The sequence below is a fragment of the Hordeum vulgare genome, chromosome 6H (assembly GCF_904849725.1).
Source record: "Hordeum vulgare subsp. vulgare chromosome 6H, MorexV3_pseudomolecules_assembly, whole genome shotgun sequence".
In the NCBI taxonomy this organism is placed as follows: domain Eukaryota; kingdom Viridiplantae; phylum Streptophyta; class Magnoliopsida; order Poales; family Poaceae; genus Hordeum; species Hordeum vulgare.
Window position 1 is genome coordinate 557,577,967 of NC_058523.1, and position 9,186 is coordinate 557,587,152.

Genomic DNA, 9,186 nt, shown 5'->3' on the forward strand with positions numbered 1-9,186 from the left:
CATGGCAATATAATTTGAACCAAGTCCAGATCGGGGCTATGTTTGACACAAAGAAAAATATTAAAGTATGCGGTGATAAGGTGGGCTATGTCTACGTAGAGGGTTTTCCAAACACACATATCGACTCCAACAAAATATACCGTGAATTGTGTTGAAACAGGTTGTCCTGCAAAGGTGCACGAGCACGTGCTGAAGTGTAACATCCACTGGGTTGTCACCAATGTGGTCCCACATAATTGTGTGAGGAAAAATCTGTTGGTTCGTCATCCAAACCTGAGTTCAACTCTCATAGGGCAACTCATGTATATTGAGATAGTTGAGAAGAAAGATATGGAAGCAAAACATATCCAGAAAGCAGTGAAGGTCAGATGGAATTATGACATTCCATATGGGAAGGCTTGGAGGGCTAAGCAGAAGGCCCTCGAAGGTCTTGATAAACACTCGGGCCAGATCTGTCCAACAATATATGCTTCAAGGAGCCAACTGATTCAGCCACGCACGGGCAGAACCATCCAACATCAAGGGCAAATGCTTCATCGCAACATTATCATTGCCGCCGCCAATTAGTACCGCGACTCGGTAATCGTCTAGCCATGTTTCACGCTTAGACTCTCCGGCGAACTTGCTTATTCCAGCCGCCAACCTGAAGTTGGGGGAATATCAACGGAGCGAATTGCTCGACTGAAAGACTCGGGGCCGGAGATGACAGAGCCACTTCCACTCGGACGATCTCTGTTGTAGCCGTCCCTATGGGCCCGACCTCTATCAACTCGCTTCTGAGTGAGATAGTCTCTTGCATCATGCCTGGGGTCGCGTTCATCACCTACCGAACGCCTTTCGTCGTAGTGTCGGGGCACGTACGATCCACTCCGTGGAGGAGAGCTCGTCCGGTGGCGATCATCACGATGGTACCGAGGGGGAAACATATTCCAACCCTAGTCTCTGTGCCGATCTTCTCGATGATCTCCGCCTCTGCGACGCTGAGGGGAACCCGGACTGTAAATTGACCGAACGGTTTCCGCTCGGGCAAAATTGCTATGCAGTCTATTGAACGACTGTAAAACAGCCGAATTCTGCTGCTGCGCCACTTGCAGCAAAGCACGAATCTGTTCCAAGCCTCGTCCTGCCTCTTAGTTTGTTGGCTGGAACGAATTTGCTATCTTCGCAGCCGCAGCTACATTGAGGACAGGTGTGCGGAATACCTCAACATTGTTCTGATGCCAACTGAAAGCGGGAGGGCGCTCATGATGACCACTCGACGCCTCTCCAGCCTCGTGCTTGTTGCGACTGAATTTGGGCGGGCTCTCCTGCGAGCCAGCCATGAAAACCTCTGCCACTGGGTTGCAGCTCTCGCACTCGGCCGGAACGTTAGACTGTCCCGACGCCAAGTCGGAAGTACCGCGAAGAGAAGCAGCGGGCTCGATGGCTGCAACTTGTGGCGATGACGCTTGACGCGCCAGTGCGTGGTGCACCCAGCGCAGAATTCGCGAGCGACTGGGTCACTTGTGGCGACGAACAACTGGGAGTGTGGTCGACAACGGAGTCGATGATTGGCGGAGAAGGACTCCGCAGGAACTAGCACGGAAGTGTGTCGCTCCATGAATCGGGAGTGCCTCAACGTCGAGAGGCACCTCCTAAATCCATGCCGAATTGTCGGCGACGAAGACGAGTGCGCCGAAACGGATCTCGTGACGGAAGCACAGATCGCCGACGGAAGACATGGTGAAAATGGGAAAACGCAAACTTGCGGGAAGTCACCTAGACGCCTCCCCACGGTGGCCGCCAACTGTCGTGGTTATAAGCCTGACAGTAGATGACTAGGGTACGAATAGAGAGGGCAGAGTCCTAGCTACGACAAGGTTGTATGAGTTCAGGCCCCTTTGCGTGGAGGTAACAGCCCTACGTCTCAGTGCTCTTGGAGCTTGTGTCGAGTGAAAATGAATGTTACAGGGATGTGAACCCTTGTGCCAGAGGGGAGGACAGCTTATATAGAGTGTGCTGTCCCTCATCAATGCCCGGCATGCAAGGGTGCGGTTAATGGGGTTTAAGTGCGTATTTTACTGATAACGTACGTAATAAATGGTGTTTACTATAGCCAGTTGAACGCCTGCCCGTTGGCCTCCCTGAGGTGGCTTCAGGTCTTCTGTATCGACTGGCTTCGGGTGCTATCGAGTGGATGAGGAATCCTCCGAGTGGTTTCGTACCGATTGGATTAGACGCTGTCATGATCCATTCGGAATTTCCCTTGTAGTCCTTAAACTGATAATGAGGTGCCCCTGGGTAGGACGTATAGGTAAGGCCTATGACCCTACCGTAGGGCTATGTCCCCGTCAGCGGCCGTGAAAAGCGGCGTTGGCCGATAACTTGAACCCTCCGCCAGAGCCTGCACCTTGGAAGAGAGCGAGGCACTGATCAAAGTTGCTCATCTGAGCGAAGAGGTCGTCGAGGCTGATGGTGTCGGTGTGGGCGTTGTTGGCGGAGACGAGGGGCTGGTATTCCATGTCCAGCCCAACGACGATGTAGGAGATCAGTTCACCATTGTCGATTGGTTTTCCATCGGCTACAAGCTCATATGCAAGGGACCTCATGTGAGCAAAGTATGCCGCCATGGTCTGTGTCCCCTTCTGTGACATGGAGAGCGTGATCCGGATGTTGTTGACGTGAGCCCTGGACTACGACGAGAACATGTTCGCGAGGGCAGCCCAGAGCTCATGTGGCGTGGCGATGGAGGTAACCTACACAAGGACCTCCTTGGAAAGGTTATTCATCAAGTAGCCAAGTACCTGTTGTCCTTCTCTCACCCAGATCGAGTGGAGAGGATTGAGCATCTGCTCTTCTTTGTCGCCTTTGTTCTTCACGGTGAGGATCTTTACGAGCTCCGGTGTGGTACCATCGACATAGCCAAAGTACACAGCTCTCCTCAGTTGCGGCGTCACTTGTGTGTGCCATAGCACATAGTTGGTGCAGGTGAGCTTTTATGCCACTTGCCCGGGGAGGGCATCTGCGGCGTTGCCGGAGGAGGACGACATGGTTGAGATTAGTTTTGCTAGATGAGAGATAGATAGAGGTGGCTCTAATTACCATGTGAAGATAGCTATAACGTCGTACCTCTCTCGAGGCGACGGCTTCGTGTTATACAGCAGGGGCATATCCCTGAGATAAACATATAAATTGTTGGAGATTACATCTTGATGAACAAGAAAGATAGAGATAAACCAAACTAAGTCTAACAAGAAAATCTGGCTACTCTATCCTATATCGGTTACGTACAGACACCGTAACCGAGTCCAACTCTACCGTATGCCTAACAATGAGGTCGGGACTTCCTCGGAACATGATAATCCCTGACACCCAATGTTTTCTTAGTATTTTCAGGTATAGTTATTTCAAAGAAGTTAATGAGCAATATAATTTCAAGTACTAGTCATTAGGCCCTCAAAGAGCAAGTGGCCACTCCAAACCGGCGTCAGGTTCAACAACTCATTGCTCCAAGTTAGCTCATAGAGGTGTGGCGAGTTGCTCCAGGCCAACACCGCAGAACGGGCATTGTGGCAATCGTGGACGAGGTCAGACGCCGAGCCATCCAATGCTAGGTTCATGAAAACCGCGCCCTGGCGGCGGAGAAATAAGTCGGCTTGGAAATGAACAACGCAGCGAGCAACACGTCCACGATCGCGACTGCAAACAAGTCCTGGAAGATTTTGCCTGTGGCAGGCGAAAGAAAGTTTCCACCATTGTTGCTCTGTTAACCGTGGTGGACATGTTTTGTGCCCGCCACAGCTAATTTTTCAAAATAGCACCTATAAGAAAAAAAACCAGTAGTGTGAGGTTATGGTAAATCGGCGGTGTCTAACATTGGGGGCGAGCTTACCTCGGCACATTGCGAAGTCGGCAATTTTGATAACTTCTAGCTATGTGTAGAACCGCTGATGCATTCATACTTTATTTTTGTGTAATATATATTCCTCGCCTTCACATAGATGGTATATCTCATGTTCTTGCTTAGAGTTGGTAAGACATGAACAATTTGTAGCTAAAATATGTATTACTCCCTCTGTTTCTAAATATAAGTCTTTTAAGATATTTCATTAGGAGTCTACGTACGAAGCAAAATGAGTGAATCTACACTCTAAAGTATGTCTATATATATCTGTATGTAGTCCACTAGTGAAATCTCTTTAAAGACTTATATTTAGAAACGGAGGGAGTATTAGTTTTCTCATAATTGTTAGCTCGTTTTTAATGGACAAGTGATTTATGTTTTAGAAATGTGATTTTTAGCGAATCAATTTGTGATTGGATGGTTAGAGGAATAGTGGTATCCCAGTCCATTAGGGTTTAAATCCCGATGCTCGCATTATTTCTAAATTTATTTTAGGATTTCTGGCGATACGTTTTCAGTAGGAAGAGGCGTCCCCGTCGATGACGAGGCGCCTAAGCTGAATTCGTAAATTTTAACTTGATATGCCGACCCAGTCTCTCAAATGTGCTCACGTGGGTAAGGTGTGCGTATAGGGATGAATGCATGCTCACGTCTGTACTGTATTAAAAAAAATATGATTTTTGAAGTTACTTTAGCTTCTAAAGTTAGTGTATATTTAATTGCAATATTGTGTTGGAAAATTGCAAGTTATGTGTATCTCTAACGACTTGACTTCTCGCTTAACCAATCGAAAAAACGGGATCAGAGGTCCGTTATGCGCCGCCGCTTGCCCTGTGCTGAGCCCCACCCAATCGAAGCGCTCCACTCCGAGCCGCAGTCGGAAATCTGAGCGCCTCCTTTTTCTTAGCGGCAATTCGGAATCAAAGCAGTCCTCTCCGGATTACAATCAAAAGCAGGCCCTCTTTCGAATTCAGTCTCCGAATTTCCAATGGTAGCGTGTATATATACTAGAAAAAGGCCCGTGCGTTGCAACAGAAGAAAAAAATACCACATCCTTTTAATCTTTTTATAATCATTTTGATTTATTATAAAATAATGATGGAGCACGGGTTGAATAATAAAAATTACAGGGGCCTTTTTATAAAAATGCCGCGTTGGTTTTTCGAGGAAAGCAATAGCCTCTTTATTATTAGGTATAGATATGGCCCCTGGCTGTACCCGCCAATCTTCGGAGGAGACCAATTCACTGCAACTCGTGAGCCTTGAGCAGGTGCAAACTCCCGTGACATCCGACCATGTCGAGCTCTCTTCGCCGGCGATCGGCCGCCAGACCGATGGGCAAACCATCCGCCAAGGGCCTCAACAGCTATAACAGATGGTCCTCTCTAGCCAATCTGGTGAGTTGCTTATCCTCTACATCTTTTTCTGCGCTCCTCCAGATGAAATAAATAGTAGAAAAGAGTGGTCAAAATTGCTTCTTCTTTTTTTGGTGTGAAAAGACATTATATCAAAATATCACCGTGGAGACTGTATGTCCGAAATCACTCTGATTTTCTCTTCCTTCCATGCCAGATACCCGAAGAAGAGGAAAGCTATTATCAAGATGACCGGCTCAGCAATTTGCCCGATGATGTGTTGCTAAATATCGTAGAGCGACTTGATATCGCAGATGCTGCAAGAACCAGCACCCTCTCCAGACGTTGGAAGCCGATCCCCGCTATGCTCTCTGAAATTTCTATAAAGGTTGGTTCGGTCGACCCGGAGCACGACAGGACCTGTGATGAGGTAGTTCGGGCCAATGCAACCGTACTTGGGGCGACTAGGAGCCTTCTGGAAAACAGGACGTCAAATCTACTCGCCATTCGGTGCATGAGATTCTTCTTGGGAGATGCGTCCACTATAGTCGGCCAGACTGTCGGGAACACCATGGCGACGAAGAAGATTGGTTTGGCTGAGTTCGATATCTTGACAGAGAAGGTGGCTGAAAGATGCACCGTTGACGATATGGGCACTTACGGGAGACAGCTCATGGCATTTGTTGATGCTTGTCCAGACACATTCAGTGGTCTCACGCGACTCAAGCTGGAGAATGTGATGCTAGGTGGATCAGACTTCCCTAAAATCTTCAGTATATGCAACCGACTGGTGTTCCTCCGCTTGGACAACTGCGACATGGGGTTAATGTCCTTGCTAGAATTGCAACACGCGCAGCTTCGCCAACTCGAGATGAAAAATATTCATTTTCAGAGGGTTGATCTGAACTGGCTACCAGAGCTCACAACGCTCACTTTTTCTTGGTGGGCCTCTCCGCGTGATCCTTTGTCTTTTGGTTATGTCCCACTGCTCCATACCGTAAGCATCTCTAATACCACTCTATCATACCACAAGATGCTCAAGTTAAGTGAAGTCCTTGGCAATGCCACCATAAGCAGCCTGCATTTGAACTTTGAAAGTGAAAAGGTTAGTAAAGATTACAGAATCGTTGATGATGCACGTAATATTCCATGGTCATGCCTTTATTTTGTGAGGTTCTAGTCTTTAATTTGGTTAACAATCTTTTGCAGATTTGGGTTAAACCTGAAGGCCCAAAAGAATTGTCGCAGGTGTTCAACAAACTAAGGCTTGTGCATTTGGCTGACATTTCAGAAGACTGATCTGACTTGGACAATGTTCGTTCTTCAAGGCGCACCTTCCCTTGAGGAGCTACGCATCACGGTAAAGTCTTTAATTTGTACCTATTCTCCACAAAAAGAAGAGCTCAGTCCTGCTGCATGCTGAAGTTACAATGTGTATTGTCTCGTCTAAAACCTTGCAGCGCCACATTAAAATTTTAAATTTTAAATTGTTTCTTACATTGTTGGATGCAAATGTGTTGCAGGTGTGGAATAGGTGCCTGATGATGAGGGATGAGACCCAGAGGAAGTTGCAAAGGTATAGCGAGGAGAAGAAGGACGCGGGCACAGAGTGGGACGCGTCTGCATCAGCTTTCAAGCACCACAATCTTTTGGTGCTCAGGATCTTCGGGTTTCAATCAGAAGACAAGTTTGTGGATTATGTCAATGATGTCATGGAAGCAGCAGTGAATCTCAAGGATATATACCTGCTTGAGAAGCCAACGTGTCCCCACGGGAAGATCAAGGATACATACCCACGGACAACGAAGCGGAGGAACTTGATCAGGAGCTGTTTCAACATGGATATGCACCCGCTTTTAAGGATTCACTTCCCAGTTCGAGCCAAATAAAGCCATGGTGGTTGTGCTGGACCACAAGAAATTTGTGTTACGGTTCTGATGAACACTTCTATTACATTTTGTGTTTGGCCAAGTTATCGTGTGTTTACATTTTGGCAAGGCTGCACATTGCTTTTTTTTTAGAAAAAGGAGGTTTAACCCTCGGTCTCTGCATCAATCGATGCATACAGCCATCTTTATTAATTATTCCACGAAGATCTGATAAAAATATACATCACACCACCCGAAGCCACCATTCACACCTACAGACTCGATAATGTGGAGTGCTCTCACTCCCCATATCTAAAACCGGAGTTACCATCCACATAACGTATCGGGACCAACAGCCGGTGCAGCAGACTTAAAGCGCACACCACATGCACACATTAGAAGCCGCCATCATCATCGGTCCATTGACCCATCTTCAGGAGAGAGATCTGTATCATCTTTGCCAGTCCGAACATCCGTCGAGCCACCACGGCGCCAAACAGTGCCACCGCCCTGTGCTCATCCGTCCAGACGCGAAGATTCTGGAAGAACTGTCGTGCGTAGCACCTGCCAACCAGGCATGACTCAGCGTAGCACCTGTCGGTCAGTCATGACTTGACAGCTCCACCAAATCTTCGGGTAAGACGAAGCCACTCCATCTCCAGCCTATGTCATCCAGCACTGCTCCACAACGATGCTCCCAAAAGAGAAACGACACCGCAATACCGCCATCGTCCGATCTGTAAGGCCAGATCTTAGTCTTTCCCCCGAAGCAGTGCCCATCACCAGCAACCGTCAAGGACCCACACAGTGCCCACCACCACTCAGCCCTCAAGGCGACACCTTCAGGAAGGTCACGGCTTCAAGGACGCCGCCGCCGCCCACCGCAGTTAGGGTTTTCACCCGAGAGGCAGTGAGGTAGGAAGTGGAGGAGCAGACGTAGACCGACGTCTCCAAGAAGAACAACGGCGCCCTTGAGCGTCGTCGGTGGCGCGGCCGGCCAGGGCCAACCAAGGGGTTTCCCCCAATCTGAATCTCCTCCACCAGCTTCATCTGCGGCCATGCCGGCACCGCCAGAAACCCGTAGGAGAGAAGCACACCGATTAGGGGCCAGAGGACAGTGACCGGATCAGCCACCGCCGACCGCCAGAACAGCCAATGACACCACGAGCCGTGACCCCTGCAGTGACCCACGACGGCCGCCACCATCCCTCGCGCCGCCCGCAAATGTTGATCCTGGTAGGCAGCCAACCAGCCGCAACCCTAGCCCGAACCACCATGGCTCCAGGCTGGAGAAGACGCTGCAGGAGGCCTTCAGGACGCGCATCGGCGGAGCCGAGCCTCCCACCACCGTCCGCACTAGCCGCAGCCCGCGGATCCCAGATCGGATCAGGACCGAACGGGCCCGACGACCACGACCGCACGCACCGCGATGAGGCGCCATGCCACACGCCGGAGACCACCTCCGCCGCGAGCAAGGACGCTGCCCCAGAGCCGAACGCCGGACAGCCACCGCCCGCACGCGAGATCCCCTCCTCCCGCGCGAGCAGCAGCCAGAGGGCACCCCGCCGCCGCCGGATCCGCGCAGGCTTTGCCTGCCGGAGGCCATCGGCAACGGCGAGGAGCAGAGGGGCTGGTGAAGGGAGTCCGGCTGCGGAGGGGACGGGGTCGCCGCTCGTGTCGCCCCGGGAAGGGAGCGGTGCGGGGGCCTTTCTCCTTCGTTCGTCAGGTAGACTTGCCAAGAATCCAGTTTCCAAACATATGGGTCGGCTGCGCATTGCTAAGAAACTAAAGTAGTCTTGCTATGGTTTCCATCTCACCCTAGTACTCCCTCCGTTCCAAAATATAAGACCTTTTAGGGATTTCACTATAAGACTACATACGGAGTAAAATGAGTGAATCTATACTCTAAAATATGTCTATGTACATCCGTATGTAGTTTATAGTGCAATATCTAAAAGGTATTATATTTAGGAACAGAGGGAGTAATTTATTTGCTCAAACTGCTTATTTGGTACTCCCTCCATTCGGAAATAAGTGGCGTGGCTTTGCTTCAAATTGTAACTAAAACCAGCCCACTTAT

The 9,186-nt window shown here is 49.5% G+C and overlaps 1 non-coding gene and 1 pseudogene across 1 annotated transcript; one reads left to right on the forward strand and one right to left on the reverse strand.

Annotated features, from left to right (window-relative positions):
• Positions 1 to 2,410: 2,410 nt before the first annotated feature.
• On the reverse strand, positions 2,411 to 2,549 carry LOC123406599. The gene has a single exon (XR_006612266.1). It is a non-coding gene; the product is annotated as a small nucleolar RNA Z247 (small nucleolar RNA).
• Positions 2,550 to 5,178: 2,629 nt separating this feature from the next.
• On the forward strand, positions 5,179 to 7,127 carry LOC123405903 (annotated as a pseudogene).
• The last annotated feature ends 2,059 nt before the right edge of the window (positions 7,128 to 9,186 follow it).